Below are 22,698 nucleotides of genomic sequence, written 5' to 3' on the forward strand. Positions count from 1 at the left end.
AGAGCTCCTGTACTTGGCCCTATCTACCTCCAAATGAGGCAGATGGGTTGATTTCAGGCATCAGTGCATGCGCATGCATGCACAGGAGCCAGAAATCGGCCTGTCTGCTTCATTTGGAGACAGGGCCAAGGAAGGGAGCTCATCTCCCTCCCTCTTGGCTCATCCCTCCCGGACAGTCAGTGGCCAGCAGGGGTGAGTGCTCTAGAGACTCCTACAAGTCTGTCCCTCTGCCACTGCCCTGTCATGCCATTTGCCAGCACTTCGCCCACCCCAGCTACCCTGCCCTGTTCCAGAGAGGCTTCCCCTTCATGATTTGGGAGGCAGGAGAGTTGCTCTCGCTGCCAACCCACTCCTCCTCCACCACTCAGCGGCAGCTTTAAAAGTTAAAAGAATGTTTTAAAGCATTACAAAATGGGAAAAATAGAGTCCATTAGGGTGTGTGTTTATGTTGGGGGGGGGGGTAAACATTATGTGATGAAGGCAGTCACTCACAAAGGCAAAGGTTAAGCATCCTGCTGTTTGATCCAGCTGTTTTGCAACTCGTTATGCTGGTCTTGCACTCTTAGTTGTCAAACTATTTTTTAAAAGCTCTCTCTCCTCTTCCTCTGTGCTGTGATTTGTGATTGGTTGGAGGGGTAACCTGGACCAGGGAGGTGAGAGTACACAGGGAAAAGATCTGCCAGGTGGTGCGGGGGGAAGCCGACAGCAATGTGGACTGTCATTTTAATCCCCCAAAGTAAACATCTTGTGAATCTGCTGCAAAGCAGATTCGCTCTTCAGATACCCTGAGGCATAAAGTCATGTGTGAAAAACCTCCTGGAAACACTTGATTATAGTATGTACTTTATGTGATAGTGCAAATCTGATACTTGCAAAGCTCAGAGACATTCAGTAGGAAAAGCCTGCATTAAGTGCAGAGATGAAGTCCTGAGGTTAGTGCAGACTCCTCTGTATTGCCTTCTGTTAGGGTTAGGGTTAGTACTCTAGGGTTAAGGTTAGGGTTAGGGTTGGTACTCTGCACTGAACTGCAGAGGTTAGGATAATTTAAACACTGCAAGCCAGAAAATGCAAAATGGAGCAATCCATGCCTTCAGGGACTGACATGTTGCATTAACCCTGTGTTGCAACTCAAGGTAGTTAAAGGAATTGATTTGGAACATCTACAAAAGTGGGAAGGTTGATAACTCAACTTAAAATCCATACAATTAAAATAGTTGTGGGAAAGAGAGGGAAAAAGAGAGAGATCATTTTGAAACCCTTTTAAAATTCCAGAAATGTAATGGCGAGAAGTTTAAAGGTGTTGAGATAGTAGAAATAAACAATTTTTGTACTGACTGAATTAAGGTATAGATGGTTTCAGAGTGGATGTGTGAGCACCCCTCAGATAAGTAGCACCCCTCAGATAGGTAGTCCCCAGAGGGACTAGCTTGCCCTCTGTCCACACCCCCACATGGGCTTGATTCCATTTATGTTTAGGGTGGAAGAGTTAATGTTAAAAACACTGGCTGGCATGATGCTCAGCACTCCATCACTGGAAGGAGCATTGGGGAGTGTGGCAGGCACATGAACAGCTTTCAGCACCCCTGCACTGAAGGCTCCTTTGCACATTGGTGTAGGCATGAAGGGCATTAAAAAGGCTATTTTTGTATCTCTCTCCTTCCTCTCAACGCCCTTTCCAGTTGTAGAAATCTTTCCTGATGGCTGCACAACCCTCAGGAAAAGATTTCTATAACTGAAAAGGTCTTTGAGAGGGGAGGAGAGATGCAAAAATTACTTCCCCTCCCCTTTCATGCTAGACCACTGTACAAAGCAGCCTTTCTTTCAATCCAAGAGCTGGGGCAAGGTTCCCCTCCCCCAGAAATGCCGGATTCTGTATATTTACACCATAGGCAATAATGGGGATTTGAAGCAGCCCTATCCCTAACCTCAACATGGATCCCCAGCTTAATTTTTTTAAGCTAAGCTCTAGCCCTTGTAGAAGAGTTATGCAGCAAAATGTGCAGTCACTATTTTTGAAGTGTTTGGATTCTTTGGTGTCTAATAACCTTTCCTCATACGGAATCCCTACGAGGATTCATTACACACTTTCATTTCTTCTGTTCATTTTGACTGTCATTGGACAGTGCCAACTGTCAACTGCCATGTGCCAACTATCTCAGCAGCAGCAGCAGCAGCAGCAGCAGCAGCAGCAGCAGCAGCAGCAGCAGCAAGGCAGTGGGGTACTCTGTTTATTTTTTGTTTATTTTTAAAGGATTTTTTTCAAGTGTTTAGATTCTTTGGTGTCTAATAACCTTTCCTCACAATGAATCCATACGAGGATTCAGTACACACCAAACAACAACAGATATTAATATACCACTTTCCAACAAAAATTTCCAAAGCGGTTTACATAGAGAAATAATAAAGTACACAAACACCGGGTGCTTCCGGTCCCTTCCAGTCCGAGGAGGCAATGGGGCGGCAGGGAGGTATGCTGCCACCCCAGTGGACTCTTTCACACTGCAGCACTGATGGGGGAAACACGGTGGGGGAGGGTGGAGGAGCACCTTCCCCAGTCCTTAAAGGTATCCCCCCCTCCTTCGAATTGGTCAAACTTCCAGTCTTTGTTTCAAACCTGTTTGGAAGCCTGTAAAAGGGCCTCCAAACAAGTTCATGTACATCTCTACACATAACATGGTATGATTGAAGGTTGTTCACAAAATGAATGGGGGTTATAGCTCTTCCAGAGCACTTTGGAGACCAGGCTCGTCAAGTGGTCACTGGGAGTTTGTATCAAAAACTCTTGCAAAGGAGCTTTACCTATGTGTCCATAAACTGATGGAGAAATTTCTTCTGCAGTTGCTTCTCAGTGCTATGTAAAGGAGGAAAAACATACCTTCATATGTAGGTGCATACCTAGGGATGGGCCGTAGGTCAATGGTAGAGCAATTGCTTTGCATACAGAAGGTCCCTGGTTCAATCCCTGGCATCTCCAGACAGGGATGGGAAAGACACCTGCCTGGAACCTTGAAAAGCTACCCCCAGTCAGAACAGACAATGCTGAGCTATATGTACTCAGTAGAAGTCAGCTATGTAACTGATGCAGGAAGATCTTCTGCAGTAGCTTCTCATAGCCAACATACCTCCTCATGATGAGGTGCAGAAGCAGTTCCTCTATCTGGAGTGTGGGGAACTAGTCATGGGAATGATGTGCATGTTTCTCCTTGAACATTCGTAGATGCACAAATCAGTCAAGTATTTGCTTCTTCTTGCTGCTTTAAATTATAATTCCACCTTGAACTGGACACAGTCTCTCAACCACAGTTTCCCATCTTTTAAATATATGATCAACCATACAACCATCTTTTGAAGATACAAAGAGATCCTTTGAAAATACAAAGAAGAAACAAAGGGAGCATGGCAGACCAATATATGTATTGTTTACTTAAGTACTGAAGCTATTCACACGTGCGTGCAAAACTGGGCTAAAGAAGTCCAGTCCAGTTTTGCACACATGTGAGTACTGCCGGGATCAGTCCCGATCCCGGTGGCACCACAGCAGCAAACCCACCTAGGGAGCCTCTCCCTAAAACGAGTTTGGGAGAGCGAGCACTCTCCTAACCCCATTTTCCAATCATCTCCTAACCCCCCCCCCTTTTTTGCATTTTAAAATTTGTATTAGTTTTACAATATCTTAACAATCCAATTACATTTAATTAAGTAAATATTGACTTTCCGCTTACCAGTCTGCACGGTTCATATTAGCTATACAAATCTACCATTGCTATAATAATTCAAAACATATATACTCCACATTGCAAACTCAATTTTATCCTACTCAACCTGCTGTTGTTACTAAATTTGAAACCCTGCTGAAAGGTCCATATTGGAAAAATAATTCTTTAAGTAAAGTAAGAATGATTCCCAATCTTCTTTGAAACATTCCAAGTTTTCATCCCTTATGAGTGCTGTAAGTTTTGTCATCTCAGCGTATTCCAAAATTTTTATCAACCAATCTTCTTTTGAGGGCATTTTATTATCTTTCCATTTCTGCTCATATACCATTCTAGCCACTGTGGTTGCATACATATAAAATGTTAAGTTCCTTCTGGAGAACTCTCCTTGCGTTATTCCCAGCAGGAAGGATTCTGGCCTCTTAGGAAATGTCATTTTAAAATTTTTCTTCAGCTCATTATATATCATATCCCAAAAGGCCTTTGCCTTCCCGCATGACCACCACATATGAAAAAAGGTTCCTTCACATTGTCCACATTTCCAACATTTGTTTGGAACCTTTTTATACATTAATGCTAATTTTTTCAGTGTCAAATACCACCTGTACATCATCTTACAATAATTTTCTTTTAAAGTATAACTTGCAGTGAACTTTAAATCAGTTTTCCATAATCCTAACCCCATTTTCCGATCATCTCCGATCATCATTTCCTGATCATTTTCTGATCATCACAAGCAGGGAAGGACCAGCTCCTCTGCTTGCACCACAGGTAGCCGACTGTGGGGCTCCCAGTCAGCTCCAGGGAGGGGGGATCCCCATAATCCACTGTGTACTTGCACAGTGCATTATTGGAGCTCCGGAGGGTGGGGCGATGTGGCGTGCAGCGGGGTGAAGCATCTGGCACCCCAACCCTCGGAACAACTGGCAGCAGCCGGTAATCGTCTGGGTGGGTGATCCACCTGTCCAGAGGGAAGGACCTGCTCATCTGTGGGGAGATAAGCTTTTTGAGGCTTCTTCCCTGCTAACCCTCTTGCCCTTTCTCACTGGTCGTGAGAAAGTCTCCTGAAACTGGCAACAGCTCTTCTGAGATCTTCCCAACTTTTGTTAGAGGTCTCTTCTGTTAAAAACCTCCAATTTCAGGGAACCTGGAATCTATACATGGAACGTATGTGCTCTACCACTGATATAGGACCTCATCCTTCCACTTAATTGTTTCAGAAGGGAGAGAGTAGAGGTAGTTGGAAAATGGTTCACTTACTAGGCAGCCAGACTAAAACCCAAATCTCTTGCACATGAAAGCAACACCAACAGCAAACTAATGGGGATTGAGACCGTAAAAGAGTTTGCACTTTTCAAAGTTCTATGGATATGATAATAAAAAGTGTTCATAGCTGGAATAAGAGAAATCTTATGCCCCTTATTACTCATGGGCATGAGGAAGAGGTCACAATCTAGTCTTAATTTATTATACTTCGCTTGCATTGAAGAGGCTTTAATGGTTATTATTATTAAAGATATTCCCTTAGTGCTTCAACATTTCTTTTTGGTAAGTTTAGAGCATTATTAAATTGACTTTTGCAGCAGAATATATAGAAGGGCTGAGAAAATGAAAGAAACTTCCCCCCCGTTTCTGTCCATCAAGCATATATTGAAAGTTCATGATTTGTACGTTTAAAGCAAAGCCACGAGGTGGGGGATGTCCAAGGGGGAAATGTCATTCCCTAAAGAATGACCATGTAGTTGCGCACATGATACATGAGGTTCATACGATTAAGCAATCTGTATTCAAGCACTCTAGCCATGTATATTGAACATGCTGACTGTATGATGAAGATGTTCATCATTATGCACCAAAGTTCAATACGACTAAATGAGCCTACATATTGTTACAACTCAGTGACCATGAGCCCATTCAGATGTTGTTTTGGACCATGCATTCAGTGGACCCATGGTTCTCTTCTCTGTCCCCAAAACACTCCCAGACACGCCAGAGCTGCAGTCCCGAGCCTGAAAGGGGGCAGAAACTGGCTGTGCAGGCTTTCTGGAACCCAGGACTGAAAGCCGCACCAGCCAATGAACTTTAAGCGGCAGAAGGAGATTCCTCCTTTAACTCCAGTTTGGGTGAGTTGCCCAAACCAGATGACACACTCCAGTCTCCAGACCCTTGGTTTAGTAAGTTCATCTGGAGGCTGGGGGTAGGAATCAGAGCCATGGTTGGGTCCTGGAACCACGGCTCCAACTATTCAGAGATCACGAGGGGCCAGCCTGAGGTGACTTTGCCTCTAGTTTCTTGTGACATCCAAAAATGGCTTTCATTGTTGGGGGGTTGCTTGTTAAGGGCTCAGAATGGTTGTCTGAGTCTTATGAATGGGAGAGCCATCGAAGCTGGGGCAAGGTGACACTTAATCTCCAGCTAATTGCAGGTGTGTGTGTGTGTGTGTGTGTGTGTGTGTGTGTGTGTGTGTGTGTACAAGAGCAGTTTAGGGCGAGGCAGATGCTGGTACAGTTTCTCACATCATGGTTCATGGAAGCATGCTTGGCTTGGTGATCATAGTTAACCCTTTATCTACTATCATGTAGATAGTATAAATAGCACTTGGTGGGGGGAGAGAGAGAGATCTGTTTGGGGATCTGATCAGCATTCCCTCTAAAAGGGAATGCCAGATGTTGTTGACTACAACTCCCAGTATCCCCAGCTGCGATGGCCTTTTGCAGGGAATTATGGGAGTTGTAGTCAATAACATCTGAGATTCCCTGTTAGAGAGAACACTGGATCTGATGTGGGGTAGTGAATCTGTTGCCTCATAGGAGCACATGCTGTTTTTCTTCATTTCTGCTCCACTTGTTTATTTGTAAGTCATGCAAGTGATGGTGTCTTTCTCAGCCCTACCTCAGGATTCCAGGGAGTGAACCTGGGATTTCCTGTATGCAACGCAGACCACTGAAAAGCAGCCCTTACCCAAATCTACCTTATCATAGTCATGAAGGATGCTAAGAAATAACACAAAGGGCACTGTAAAACAAATTCATATCATACGGAAGGCAACATGACAGGAAAGTGTTGCACAGTGTATGGACACCTTGAATTTCATGAAATCCTTAAGTCTATGTTTAAGAATTTGCTTTTACTCAGCTCTTCATAAAAATTAAAGACTAGGTTACCTATAGAGCTATATTTAGAGTCTGGCTTGTCATTTTGGAAACTAGTCTATGCTAATAGAAGAGGCATGCTTAGTTTCTGTGAAATGCTTTTAGAAAGGTATACAGTGACTCCAAAGTGCCTTGGGTTTTTTCTACCTTGATATTTGCTTTTCCAATGTTAGCAAAGCTCAGTTTGTGCTGTAAATCTCAGAAACTTATAAGAGCTTTGACACACATGCACACTACACGTCGGAAGCTCTGAAAAGTAATGTTTTTAATATTTGGTAGGAGGAGAATGAATTACCACAGTGGGAAATATTGCTGTTATCATGGCAAATGGTGACAGTGTTGTAATTTTAAGCCTGAGGTACTTGAAGTTTATGCAAAAAGTAATGACAACGAATGAAATGTTATGATAAATCTGTACTCCTGTCATGCTTCTGCAAAGTACTAAAATGTACTACCAAACATGAGGAGTGGGGCACAGCCAAAGAACTTTTTCCCATCTTAATTTTTAGGATGATTTCACTGTCTATAGAGAAAAACAGTTTAATTTAGGCAATTATGTTGGTTCTTTGAGGTGAGGCAAGCCCTTGACATGTCTGTGAACATCTTGCCGTGACAAAACATTTGTGGAGAAGGACTCGTGATGAATTTTCAAGAGTGCAAAGCAGAACTTGTACAAGGAACTAGTAATATGTTTCTAAATGGGGATCTCAGGGCACAAGCTGAAAACACATGATAAGAACATAAGAACAGCCCTGCTGGATCAGGCCCAAGGCCTATGTAGTCCAGCATCCTGTTTCACACAGTGGCCTACTAGAGACCTCTGGGAAACCCACAGGCAAGAGATGATGTCATGATGATAACATCCACCAGCTTTCCAACCATCCCAAATCCTCCCATTATTCCAGTACAGTGGGAAGTGCAACTCCTCTCTGCTGTTGACCTGGCATGTGGTACAGTGGCAGCACCAGGGGGGGGGGGGATGTGGAGGTGTAAAGAAGTGACAAAATGCATTTGTGGGTGGGAAACTGTGTCCCACATATTAGATTTGTGAAACAGAAATGGGGTTGGGGGGCAAGCCACTTGTTTGGGGGGGGGTACTTGCCCACCCATGCCCCCCTCTGGAGCCACCCTTGCTGTGGTACACCGCAAGGAATGTGTACAGCTTCTTGTCTCCTAATCTCTGCTAATTAGGAAGAAAGGTGTGTAGGCTGGGAGTTGTAGTCTTTGCAACAGCTACTGTCCTTGGAAAGACAACAGCTTCCATCAGTTCCTACACCTTGGGGCCATTCACATGGCATAAAAGGCAGGCAGGCAGGAGGCTTCACAAATTTTGCCTTCCCCTCAGATGATCATCCTATGCTTGGTGGGAGTGCAGAGCATTCTCCTACACAATCCATTATTTTCCATGCAGAGTGGAGCAGGGTGGATCGTTCTGAGGCTGGGACTCATTGTCGCGGCCTCTGGGTATCTGAGCACAGTGCACTCAATAGCCTCATTATCTCTTTAGATTCCAACATCCCATTGTCCTAGTCTTCCCAACACCAAAACAGGCCCTCCTTTTTCTCCCTATACAATTTTCTATGAAAGAGTCAATTCTGAAAATAATCTACTCCTGGGCATAAGAAAATAAGAACTGGCAGAGGCTCCCTAAGAACAAACTTACTCTTGGGATTTTTTTCTTTTCCATAGACACACAACAGGACTAATGTGTAGTTATTTGGTAACAGTGGCAAGCTGAGTTGTTTGGAAACAATTCAGCAGCCTTTATACAGTGCCTTCTGACCAAATATGGACACTTCTCCCAATATTTTCTTCAGTATTAGAGAATACTTTTAAATATTCTGCATACACTTTTGCATTGGTTTTCTTTAATAGCTTGTACATGATAAATATAGGTCATTCTGTTGGTGTCAAACAATTGCTGAATACATAAATAGTCAATATGTTATTTGGAAAAAGGTTGTTTGGACTGCAACATTTATATTTCATTTGATTTTCTGCTATATCTAATAGATTCCAAATGTCAAGGGCATCATAGAAATTGCTAGTCAATATCAAGGATATAAATTGGATCTTTGTTCATGTCATATCTGCACAGTTCTCCAGGTTTTGTAAGAATAACATTCTGTACTTCAGTCTTTCAAGTGTCACATGAATCCATTGCAAGTAACAATCTTCGTATCCCAATTATATTAATAATCAGTTGTTTGTCTTTGCAAGCAGTTATAATGAAAAACTGCCTTTGATTGCCTGAAACATCTAATTTATCTACTCCTTAAGCCAATGAGAGTCAAGCAAGTCAATAATGCTACAGTGAACCACTTTCATTCCCCTGTACCACCATTCATCAGATGAAATAATTAAAACCATGTCAGTCATTCAGAACAAGTAAAAACAGTAACTGGAATGAAACATGGTTGCAGGGTCAAGGTATTAGCTTCACATCCAGACTTTCTTTGTGTTTTGTGTTTTGATAGATCCCTTTATGTAGGATCCCTTTATTTATGTAGCGGCAGGAACCTATTAAGTGGGGACAACATTCATGTTCATTGATGTTGTGTCTTCCCATATATCATTCCATGCAATGTTTTAATGCATATGTGTTAAGAAACAGATAGAAGTTTAAGAGTGAGCAGAGTGTTATGGCTAAGACAGTGAGGTCACGTGTGAGCTGAGAAGCCACAAAAAACTTATGAGGTGGCCCGTGGCAAGTTGCTATTTTCTCAGCCTCAGCCCACTATGGCCTAGTTCACAGAGCTGTTGTAAGGATTACTGAGGTAATGTACATGATGTACTTTGTTTGTTTGATATGGCTAAAAGAATGGATAACATTGAGAAACCCTAGAGTTCTTGATTTGGAGGGATTTGACAGAAGGTTTGGATGGCATGCTTATCTATGTTATGAAAAAAGTAAAATACATAAAGACTTTTTGAACCACTGTGTGAGAAGGAGTTTAATGAGGGTGTGGTTAAAATATAAAAACTGGTTGGAACCTAAAACTCCGTTATGGATATCTCCAATCGAAGCCGTAGCACGTAAAGAAGTAAACATGCAAATGTGTTGGGGTACTTATAGGGATTTGTTACATTTTCAGGGAAAGGATTGTAAGTTAAAAAGATTAACTGAAATACAAAATTTGGTTAGAGATTTGTTTCAGTATCATCAGTTAAATGAGCTATATAAGAAAGACTTTAAAGTTGGATTTGAGGATCAGATCTCAAATTTTGAGAAGGAATTATGTCAAGATGATGAAAAATTAGTTTCTAAAATGTATGAACTGCTGCTTCTGGAGGAGACAAGAGAGGAAGTGGTTAAAACAACCATGATAAAGTTGGCTCAAGATGTGGGACGTAATATAGAAATGGCAGCCTGGGAAGAGTTATGGAAGAATGATTTAAAATTCACTGCTTGTTATGCTCTAAAAGAAAACTATTATAAAATGATGTATAGGTGGTATTTGACACCAAAAAAATTGGCATTAATGTATAAAAATGTTTCAAACAAATGTTGGAAGTGTGGGCATTCTGAAGGTACTTTTTTCACATGTGGTGGACCTGTGGGAAAGCTAAGGCCTATTGGGATATGATATATAATGAGTTAAAGAAAATATTTAAAATGACATTTCCTAAGAAGCCAGAATCCTTCCTGCTGGGAATAACACAAGGAGTAATCTCTACAAATAACTTAACATTCTTCATGTATGCTTCCACGGTGGCCAGAATAATATACGCACAGAAATGGGAAAGTAATGAACTGCCTTCAAAAGAAGATTGGTTGATAAAAATTTTGGAATATGCGGAGATGGCAAAACTTACAACACTGATAAGAGACCCAAACTTAGAATGCTTTAAAGAAGATTGGAAACCATTTTTGTTGTACTTAAAGAATCATTTTCCTACTATGGATCTTACAGCAGGATTTGAAATTTAGGGGGGGGGGATGCCTTTTTAAGGGTTTAAATTTGTGTTTTGTATTATTATTATAGCAAGGGTAAATCTTACAGTTGATGTTTCATGAAGAGAGGTGTGCGGGAAGTTCATTTTTGTCTATTATGTTTGTTATGGATACTATTGTTAAAATTAATAAAAATTGAATTTGGAAAAAAAAAGGAGAAGCAAGTACTCCAACAACATGCATCATCGGTGCTATTCCACATATTTACCCAGTAATTATTAACAATAACAGAAGTAGAAAATGATGCAGTCATCAAAGGGGTGGGATCGGCTTTATTAAACACCAGTGGTAGTTGGTGGTGGGGGACTTCAATGTTCACTATGGGACCGGGTTCTCAGAAGCAGCTCAGGAGTTCATAGCAACCATGACAACTATGAGCCTATCCTAAATGGTCCCTGGACCAATGCATGTTGTTGGTAACATGCTCAGTTTGATCTGATCAGGGTAGTGTTCCATGGGTAGGGATTCTGTTATTTCCCCATTGTCATGGATAGATATCTGTTTAAGGTAGGAATTGCAACCACAACCCATCTCTGCAGGGATGAAGGATGCATTAGGTTGGTCCACTCAAGAAGGTTATTGGAATCCAATAGGATTCCAAGAAGACTTGGAAGGGTTTCAAGTTGACTCTGGTACAAACTTGGAACAACAAACTCACTAGAGCAGTAGTGTCATCTCCGACCTGCTTCCAAAGTATGTATGCCCCATGGTATGAAGAATGCAAGCTGAAGCGGTGAGGTAGATGACTAGAGCGCAAATGGAGAAAGACTCAACTTAAATCTGTTAAAACATAGAGCACTTCTGAAGATCTATTCTCTGGCAATACGCGCAGCAAAGAAGCAATTCTCTTCTGTCCACATTGCATCCATAAGTTCACATCCCTCTGAGTTTTCTAGGGTTGTGAGAGGGCTAGTACGAGCCCCCTCCCCCTTGAATCCAAATTTGGAACCATCAAATACCTGCTGTGATGCTTTTAATGATCTTTTCACAAACAGGATCTCTTGTATTCTGACCGAACTAACTTCCACAATTAGGGCATAGTCTGTTATGGAGGTGTCCAGCAACTCCTCTTATGTGGTCAGACTGGATCACTTTCAGTTTGTGACTCCTGAGGATGTGGACAAGCTGTTGTGGACTGTGCGTCCTACCACCTGCCTTCTTGATTCTTGCCCAACTTGGCTTGGAGTAGCCATTGCCAGTCTGTGCAGACAATACTGAGCTAGATGAATCAATGGTCTGACTCATCAGGCAGATTCCTTTATTCTTATGTTCCTATGGCTAATTTTATTTAACCACCAGATTATTGGAGAGGGTCTGGTAAACATAATAAATGGTTCTCTGACAGAGGGTAGGATGTTTCCTTGTCTTAAGGAGGCTATCATTAGACCATACTTGAAAAAACCTACATTGGACCCCTCAGAGTTAGGCAACTATACACCCATCTCTAATATCCCATGGTTGGGCAAGGGATTGAGAAGGTGTTGGCCTCTCAGTTCCAGACAGTCCTGGAGGAAACTGATTATCTAGACCCATTTCAAACTGGCTTTCAAGTGTGCCATAGGTTTGAGACTGCCTTGGCCGTCCTGATACTTTATTTATTTATTTATTTATTTATTTATTTATTTATTTATTTAACTTGTATACCGCCAAAACTTTCATCTCTGGGAGGATAACAATGGCATAAAAATAGTTAAAACAAATATAAAAGGTTAAAACAGATTAACAATTTAAAAACAGTATAAAATTAAAACCTACATATTTAAAAAGCTGAAAAAGCTTGGGTGAAGAGATAGGTCTTCAGATGTTTTTTTTTTAATAGTCAGAGATGGGGAGGATCACATCTCAGCAGGGAGCGCATTCCACAATTTTGGGGCAGCAATCGAGAAGGCCCATCTGCATGTGGCCACCAGACGAGCTGGCGGTAACTGGAGACGGACCTCCTCAAGTGACCTCAGTGGGCGGTGGGGCACATAATGAAGAAGACATTCTCTTAAATACCCAGGGCCTAAGTCATTTAGGGCTTTATAAGTTATAACTAGCACTTTGTATTCTGCCTGGAAACCAATTGGCAGCCAGTGTAGTTCCCTCAGCAAGGGAGTAATGTGGTCTCTCCGAGATGACCTGGAGACCAACCTGGCTGCTGTATTCTGAACCACTGAAGTTTCTGGACTACGTACAAAGGCAGCACCATGTAGAGCGCATTACAGAAGTCCATTCTGGAGGTTACCAAAAGATGTACCACTGTTTAGAGGTCATTGATCTCGAGAAACGGACACAGCTGACGTATCAGCCGAAGCTGATAGAAAGCACTCCTGGCCACCACCTCAACCTGAGAAACCAGGGAGAGGTGTGGATCCAGAAGTACTTCCTTTTGGGGAAGTGTGACCCCACCTAGAACAGGTAGGTCAAAATCGTCTCTGGAGTTCTGATCCTGCACAATAAGTACCTCCATCTTATCTGGATTCAGCTTCGGTTTATTCTCTCTCATCCAGCCCATTACTGCCTCCAGGCAGGCATTCAGGGAAGATATGCCATCTCCTGAAGAAGTTGACATGGAGAAATAGATCTGGATGTTATCAGCATACTGAAAACATCCCGCTCCAAATTCCCTGATGATCTCTCCCAGGGGTTTCATGTAGATGCTGAAGAGCATTGGAGAGAGTACGAAGCCTTGAGGGACACCATACTTAAGCTCAGATTTTGAAGAGCAATAGTCTCCGATCGACACCATCTGGAATCTGTCCGAGAGGTAGGAGTAAAACCACTGAAAAACAGTGCCTCCCACTCAAACCCCTCAGATGTTCCAGAAGGATACTATGGTCGATAGTATCGAAAGCCGCCGAGAGGTCCAAAAGGACCAACAGAGTCACACTTCCTCTGTCAATTCTCAACTGGAGATCATCCATCAGGCCGACCAAGGCAGTCTCCACCCCATAGCCCGCCCGGAAGCCAGTTTGAAATGGGTCTAGATAATTAGCTTCCTTCAAGCCCCCCTGGAGCTGAGAGGCCACCACGCTCTCAATTACCTTGTCCAGCCATGGGAAATTGGAGACAGGCCTATAGTTGCTCAACTCTGAGGGTTCTAATGTAGGCTTCTTTAAAAGAGGTCTAATGATTGCCTCCTTGAGACAAGGAGGCATCCTGCCTTCCCTCAGAGAATCACTTATGATTTCTACCAGGCCTCCTACAACAGCCTCCCTGCTAGATAGAACAAGCCATGTTGGACATGGGTCAAGAGAACAAGTGGTAGGCCTCACTGCTCCAAGCAGCTTGTCCACATCCTCAGGAATCACAAACTGAAACCGATCCCATCGAACCACATAAGAGGAGTTGTCGGACACCTCCAATTCAGACATCAAATTAATTGTGGAGTTTCTGTCTAAGTCGGCCCAAATCCGAGAGATTTTATCTGCAAAAAGTTCTTTAAACACATCACAGTGGATAACTGATGACTCCAAATTCTGATTCAGGGGAGAGGGGGCAGATAGTAGTCCCCTTACAACCCTGAACAACTCCACCGGATGCGAGTTCACAGAAGCAATACGGGCAGAAAAGAACCGCTTCTTTGCCGCATGTATCGCCTGAGCACAGATCTTTAAATGTGCTCTATGACATAATCTGTCGGATTTGAGTTGAGTCTTTCTCCACTTGTGCTCCAGCTGCCTACCTTGCTGCTTCAGCCCCCACAGATCTTCCGTATACCAAGGGGACAGTTTTGAAGCAGGTTGGAGAGGACGCTTAAGAGAAATTGTGTCTACTGCCCTGGTGAGCAAGTCGTTCAAATTCTCAACCAGGCCATCAACAGGATCACTGTCAGAGCCATCATTAAAACCCTCCAAGGCTTCTTGGAATCCTACCAGATCCAATAACCTCTTCGGGCAGACCATTCTAATAGGCCCCTCGCCCCTGCGGATGTGGGAAGTGGCTGTAAGTCCAACCTTAACCAGATGGTGGTCCATCCATGACAATCCATGACATGGGTGATCGTAGGAGTCCCCACCCATGGAACACCACCCTGATCAGAGTAAAAGACCAGATCAAGTGTGTGACCTGCAATATGTGTCAGTCCAGAGACCACTTGAGATAGGCCCATAGTTGTCATGGCCACTATGAACTCCTGAGCTGCCCCTGAAAGATTGGTCCCAAAAGAACATTGAAGACCCCGAGCACCAAAAGTCTGTGAGACTCCAATGCGAGTTCCGCGACCAAGTCAGTGAGATCAGTAAGGGATTCCATTGGGCAGAGGGGCAATCGGTACACCAACAGTAGTCCCAATCTATCCCTGGTCCCCAAATTCAAGTACACACATTCAGTATGGTCCGATACCATAACAGGGACCCTGGTAAGGGAGATCTTATCCTTATAGACCACAGCCACTCCACCTCCCTGCCCACATCCCCTCACCCGCTCCTCTACGGAATATCCTGGAGGAAGAAGCTGGGACCAGAATGGGCCACTAGCCTCCCCCAACCAAGTCTCGGTAATACACACCAGGTCAGCCCCTTCATCTATAATCAAATCATGGATGAGTTCTGATTTATTTTGGACCGACCTGGCATTGCAGAGGAGCAAGGTAAGGCTATGTGGGTTATTGGCAGTGCTCCCCGAGGTCAAAGAGCTGGCAGGACAGCTGGAGGGGGAGACAGCTATTAGATTTCTTACCACCCTTCCCCTGGAATGGCCTGCTGAACTGCCAACATTACTTGTTCTATTCCCCACCACCTCCGGAATAGCTGCCCCACATTCAACGAAGGCGCTCCCTGCCTCCCCATCTTCAGACAAATCCATACACATTGCAACTTAAAACTAATTAAGCAGAAGCCCCACTATTAAATGCCTCCCTCTATACAAATAGTTGGACAAAATGTCCTGCTCTTGCCCTTGTTTCTCCCCCAAGGTGGCTCCCCCAAAGGGGCAACCCCCTTTGGTGTCGCCCCTGCCAGTGGCGGGCCTGCTGCCAATGGCAGTCTTCCTATATAGGCTGAGCAGCAAGCTCAGCAGGTGGGACCAGGAAAAACTTCCCAGTCACCCTTACAGCCCCAGTCCTGCAAAGCCTCTCCACAACCAGTCCTGGTGGGGAGGCAGATGGCAGCCAAGGGGGCAGAGCAGAAGAGGCAGCCAGGCAGGCACCCCAGCCTCTCACCCTGGGGTAAATGTTGTCCTCTTCTCCTTCTCTCCAGCAGGCTTCTTCTACCTAATTATCTCCAATTAGGTTTTGACTGAGGGTATAACTCTGCTAATCCTTGTCAATTTTGATACCATTGACTATGTTATCCTTCTGGGTCACCTGAGGGAGGTGGGATTAGGTGGCATTGTTTTGCAGTTTTTCCGTTCCTACCGCTTGGGTAGATTCCAGATGGTATAACTTGGAGACTGTTGTTTTGCAAAGCAAGAGTTCCACAAGGCTCCATACAGTCTCCAGTGCTCTTCAGGAATCTGTGTGTGCCTTGGGTCCCTGGAACAGTTTAACAACTGAAAACTGCCATGGAATCTTCAGTACTCAACTGTCAACCACCATCTGAAAACCAACAGCTGACTGGAAGAAGAAGAAGAAGAAGAAGAGGTCACTTTATTCTGGGGCTTGTGTTACATTGGTTCTATGGAAGAAAGGGAATCTGGTTTGTGGGTTGAACAGCGAATAGACCTACAATTTAACCAATCCCTTCAGTCTCTTCAGTATATTATTTATTTTTCCTTTTCCCCTCCATTTCCTGACTGAAAAACTGTGAATTTACTGAATAAAAGTGTGTGTGTGTGTATGAACTAAAGTCCTATGTTTCACCAGTGACGGAAGCCATGTTTATGCCTTATTATCTCCTACTACAGGAGGGATTTAATATTAAGGCTATCTTGAGAATGGTGGTAGGAGAGTTGTTTTAAGTGGACATAGGAGGCTTTAAAGAAGAACAAACCCGTCACTGCTCCCTAACAATAATGCATGTTCATTTCTGTGCTAAAACAGAAAGAGTACCCATCTTTGTGTTACAGTAGCCCTGTATATTTTTATATATATATATATATATATATATATATATATATATATATATATATATATATATATATACACACACACACACACACACACACACACACAAATATAAGAAAATAGCTACTATTTTCTGGGTAAGAAATAGCTACTGTAAAATGCCAATTACAGATGGAGATATATACATCTTGTGATGAAGAAACATTATACAATTAGCTAGGCTGCTTTTTACTATTTAAAGGGCAATCATGTTGATAGGTAATTGTAAAGTAACAGTAAGTTTTATATTCAGTAGAATAATTCTCTGAACATTTTTTTAAAATGTTGTTCTATAGTAATTATATTTTATATATTTCTCAGAATGTTTGTGATATCCCTCTTCATCTCCAGTTACTTTCTATTTGACAATTTAATAATATAGTAGTAGTGGTAAATTCCAATGTTAGAGTTCAAGCTCTTGGATGCATTTCAAAATAACTTTCTCTCTGCAACTGCATAAAACCTGTAAGCAATGCTATACTTTACCCTCAACAGATTTTCGATGATTTGAAGCAGAAATAAAATCTAGTCATAAATCCATGAACGTATTGGCAAATGTCACCTAGCTCTGTTCGAAATCCTTTTCAACTAAAATCATTTTGATAAAGTATTTCAGAACAGCAAAATACATTTAAAACAATTACTTTGTATAATAAAAGAATTATTTGTCCCCAATAGAGTTTGGAAAAATTACTTTAACAATCAACGCAGCTTAAGAGTGATGCAGTATTTTGCAATCAGACTAATTTTCATACAATTATTGGCCTCCAAAGTCAATCAGTTTTGTCAGTTCTAAAACTCCCTGAATAAAAGATGGTCATAAATGTGTGCAAGACAAACTAAGGATTATGGCTAAAGAAGCATCACATCCAATACATCATTAAAAATACTATACTTTTGGAAAGTATAGTGACAGATATATTTTTGTGGACTATTATACTGAAATCTTTAAATTTATCATTTTATACTTACATTTACAAAATGTAATAAATTATTTCACATGACAATCTGGAGGTGTTTGCGAGGAGGAAGAAACCCCTACCCTGATTCCCACAGATGATCAGAGCCTCAGTTTGGTTCTGGTTACTCCCCACCCAGATAATTGCAGCAAGGTCTTTGCTCATGAAAAGAAAAAGGGAATAGGTCCTCCAAGTATCCCATGATGCATTCCACTCTCAGTAGAAAGTCAATACTCAGTTATCCTCTGACTAGCCACAGAACTCTATGATACACATGACTATTGGCAGCCAGGAACAGTTTTAAATAGTGAATTCAAAACACAATCAGACCCCAAGGTAGGGCAGCTGCTGCTTTTGTCCTACCTCAGTTAAAATCAAAGCTACCAATGTTTGAGTGGGCTGAGTTGGAGGGTATGCCATGAGTTCTCACAAGCAGCAAAAGCTGGCTTTCTACCTTTAGGTTGCTAATTGTGAGAATGAGCTCAATGTTTGGTATTTTGTAAATTCAACATCTTCTAAACATGAATTAAAGGTCGGAATAAATACCTTTGAAGCTTTAGTGATGTTCAAAAATGTAATGAAACAGTATAAAAAGCTAATCATGTTCAGATTTGCTGAAAGAGCATCAATGATAAGAAGGTCCCATGGGTCAGAATTAGAAAGTCTGCTCGACTTAATGACTCTTCTTTGTCTGAATAGTGCTTTGCAGAGAAATACAGGGCAAATTGGAGCTTTAAAACACATGGAGGCGAGTCTCATTATCAGTGAGATTCACCGTTATGGGGTTAGTGGGGAGAGCGGGCTGAGCCCGCTTTCCCCGCAGACGAGCAGAAGACAGCCCAGAAGAAAGGGAGCCCTGTGCAGCCAGATTGGTGGCCCACATGACTGCTGGCTCTGTCACAGAGCCAGTGGGGGCTACAGGGATCGGGGGCCACATGGCTCCCGGAAGTTCCAGGATGCCCTGTGTGAATGCATGGCCATGCTGGAGAGACCCCCAAGCCCAGGAGGCTGCTTACATGTTGCCACGGCGTGGAGCCACGCCACAGCAATACAATTCAATTTCTTGTGAGCAATCTTGCATGCATTTTATTATAACTTTTCAACAAACTAAACCAATTGTATAAAAAGGTTACAAGGAAAAGCATATGCAATTGCCTTTGCTCATTCAGTATGACAGCACACATACAAAATTTGGTGCTTTTGTAACCCATGCTGTTATTTCCACCCTTATAAGCGGTGATATTTGTGTAGTAGGGCATAGAAACCCATATATCAATAGTTGTCAATAAAGGGTATAGTAAACCCCCACCCTCAATTATTGCAGGGCATGCTCAGTAAGGAACACTACTGGATGAGCTGTTTGCATCCAGAAGGTCATAGGAGCTTGTTTGAGCAATAAGGGTTGAGAAAGCTTGTAAACACAGTTTATGGGCCTGCTCTTATTTATTTGCAGCAATGTGAAATGATTTCACAACATTGGCATATTCATCCTACTTGTAGTTCCAAGCCCGGCATCCATAACCAACTGTACATCTTATTTACAGAAGTTGGGTTCAGAACCACATATTTGGCAGAATATGCCAACATTGAGTTTGGACAACATGCCCAATGTTGGCATAGGTATCTCAACACCAAAAATAGGGCTTGTGGGAGAATTCTGGGAACCAGCAGCTTGCCATTTTTCATGTCATGTGAAGCCACCCAATGGAACCAGTTGCCTGTGGTGTTGCCATCACTGCTATTCTGCAGGATCCCAGAAGCCTCTCTACATATGTCTGAGACCTCAGGCTTGTGATTCTCACTTTTAACATGCTCAGGAGTCTCCTTGGATCATGGGCTCCCTGTTTGTTAGCATACTGGAGACAGGTTATTTAGCAGGCAGTGGGACAGTCGCCCCTGGGTTCATCAGCTACCAAGTGAATTGAAGGGAGCTTTTCTCTATATTAAGGAATGTCTAAGTAGACTTGAGTTAACTTTTGAGTTAACTCCACGCTCAAGGTCTTTCTGTTTGAAGATTGACCCTTTACTTTCCCTCCTTTGCAGTTGCCTCAAACAAGCTAACAATAATCACCTCAGCATGAAAGCCAGATAATGCAGTGAGAATGCAACTCTCTTCCCATCACAAAAGAGCTGAGTGGGCAATAAGAACTCAGATGTTTTAATGAACTCATTACAATTACTGATTGGTTTACCAGGTCCATCCAAACTAAGAGATATCATACTTGCACATCCATTTAGTCCAGGTTGCTCTTGACCCATTCAAATCATTGCGTTTTACTCAAGCACAGCAAACAAAGACAATGGATCCCAGAGATCCACCGGAATTTCCTTTGTTAGGAAGAAGGAGCAGCTGGTATTTTGCCTCAGGGCTCATTTTTGCCTCAGCCATTCTAGCCCTGGTTTCTTGAACCAGTGTACTTCAGTTGGTCTTTACACCATGGAATCACCCACTTTATGGGTGATGGATTGGACACCCACCATTACACCAGGCCGTGTCTTGCTCATCGCACCATTCATGCTTCTAGCCACCAGATCAGCCTTCTGTACTGGCCCGATCTATCCAGCTTGCCTCACTGCTACAAGAAGCTGGCTCCATGAAAACAGATACCATTTGGATTTACCCTTGCTGCCTAACCCCCGAGCTGCTTTCGGTCCTCCGCTACGGCCTGGTTCCATCCCTGAGGAAAGAGGTCCTTTGGTTGTGCCTGAGCCACTAGGGGTTTATCGCCGCTTAAGAAAGGTTGTATGATAATCACTGCGCCCCTCTGGGCTCTCCTTATCCTTGCTCTTTCTAAAATCCAAAACCCTGTCTCTCTACAGCATCCTTTTCTCTAGCCAACCTAGAAGTCATTTTAATTCGGACACCAAGCTAAATTGCCTCTTTGCAAGTATCTGGTTAATCTTTGTAACGTATTTTTAGTAGTAATATGGCTTTAAACAACTTTCTGATGCACCTGTACCCCAGAATCCTAAATAAAATCTTTCTTTGTTTTGAACTTCAACATCTCTGTCAGTTCATTTCCCCAGGAACAGTACTTGGCACAAAAATTATTCTGATGTGGGACTGTTCCACCCCAGATCACTTAATTCCCCACACAAAGCCCTAATGCATTTAGGGGTGTTCACCAATCACAGCAGAGCATTTCCATTAACAGGGGGTTGTGACTGGGCTCTCCCTCACTGGAAGTCTTACTGGAGGTCTTACCCTCACTGGAGTGAGTTAGGAGTTGGTGAGGTTCTGAGTAGGACTGGGGAACAGAAAACTCTAGCTCATACCTAAGAGATATATTTATATCTATGTATGAGCGCTCATAAGTTTTCTGATGTCCACTCAGTTAATTTTAGACTCTGCTCAGGTTGAATCAGGAAGGCCCCACTCTGAATGCATGTGCCCACTCAGTGCCCTTGATACAGCCGCCCAGAACAAACTCATTCCGCACACAGATGAACAAAGTTAGAGGGACCACTGCTGAGACTCTTCTCATGAGCAGTGAGAAAGGCTCATGGGCGGGATGCGGAGAAGGTGGGTTAAACCTACCTTCCCTACAGATGATCATCTCCCCTTTCCTGGGTAGGCACATTGCTTGCCCAGACGAGCAGCAGCTGCTCCCAGAAACTCTGAGGTTTGGGGTGCTGGGGCGTGTTGCCATGCGTCCCCCTCCCCCCGAGCTCCAATACTGCATATATATGCCTATCATGCGCTCATGAGGCTACGTGACCAAGAGGTTATTTATTGAGAGCAGGGTAATAGACAATCATATGGTGGCAGTGAAAGAAAGTAATAACTTATTAAATTCCATGAATGTGGTGACACAATTGATATAGAAATCATTAAAGAAATTGCCTCCCTGGACTCAGGAGGGGCATCAGGATGGGTTCCTGATAGGGGCATGGCAAAGTTGGAGTGGGCCCTGGGACAAGAAGTGAAGAAGTGAAGATGGACCTGTGCCCTCTGTGGCTGTCAGGGAGGTGGAAGGGAAAGAGGAAGCTGTCTCCCAGCCAACCTCCCTCAGATGCTCATGGACATTTGTCCCACCTTGTTCAATTGTAACTATGCCCCTGCTTCTCGTCAATGTCTGGATGCACCTTAAGAGATAAAGTGTCATGCAAGAAAAATTGGACTGGTTTTTTCCCCTGTTTCTGTTCATGAAGGCATTTCCCCCAATGTGTTCCACATGTTAACACTGTCAGATCCCATAGCTTTCTTCAGATATTTTAAAAAGGAGGGCACTATACTCACATAGAGTAGGGGTGTGAATGGAACTGGCTGGTCCAGTTCAGTTTGAGTCTGAATTGGACTCAGACCAGACCAGGCCAGTTTGGTCTGGCACCCCATCAACCCCCGGCACCCCCGCAGTCTGTTTGGGGGCTTCGCGAACTTAATTTTTTTTAAAAATGTTTTTTAAATTTACCCCTCTGGGCTAGTTTAAATGTTTTTTAAACTTACCCAGGCTATGCAGAGGCCCATTGCGCAGGTGTGGTGGCCTCCAAAATAGCCTCCGTGCCAGGGGAAAAGAACAGCTGCACAGATTGTATTCGGAAGGATGGAAGGCTGGTGGGGGGAGGGGGAACCTCTGTGGACACCCCCCCCACCCCCCCACACACTGCCTTGGAGAACTTCCCTAGAGGAGGGTAAGGTTGTTGTTGTTTTTTTTAAAAAAAGTTCGTGAACCCCCTGAATGGGCCTGGGGTGGTTTGGTCTGGGGTTGAGCTGAACTGGGAGTGGCTCAACTCAACCGCAACCCTTTGGATCAAACCAGTTTGACTTTGAACCAGTTTGGTACTGAGCCTTTTCGCACATCCCTAACTTAGAGTGTCCCAAGATTACACCCACAAGCCATGCCCTGGCTTTGATGCGCTCAGAAGCCTACCCGCCCCCCAGTAGACATGCTGA

Source organism: Hemicordylus capensis, chromosome 4 (assembly GCF_027244095.1).
Source record: "Hemicordylus capensis ecotype Gifberg chromosome 4, rHemCap1.1.pri, whole genome shotgun sequence".
Classification (NCBI taxonomy): Eukaryota; Metazoa; Chordata; class Lepidosauria; order Squamata; family Cordylidae; genus Hemicordylus; species Hemicordylus capensis.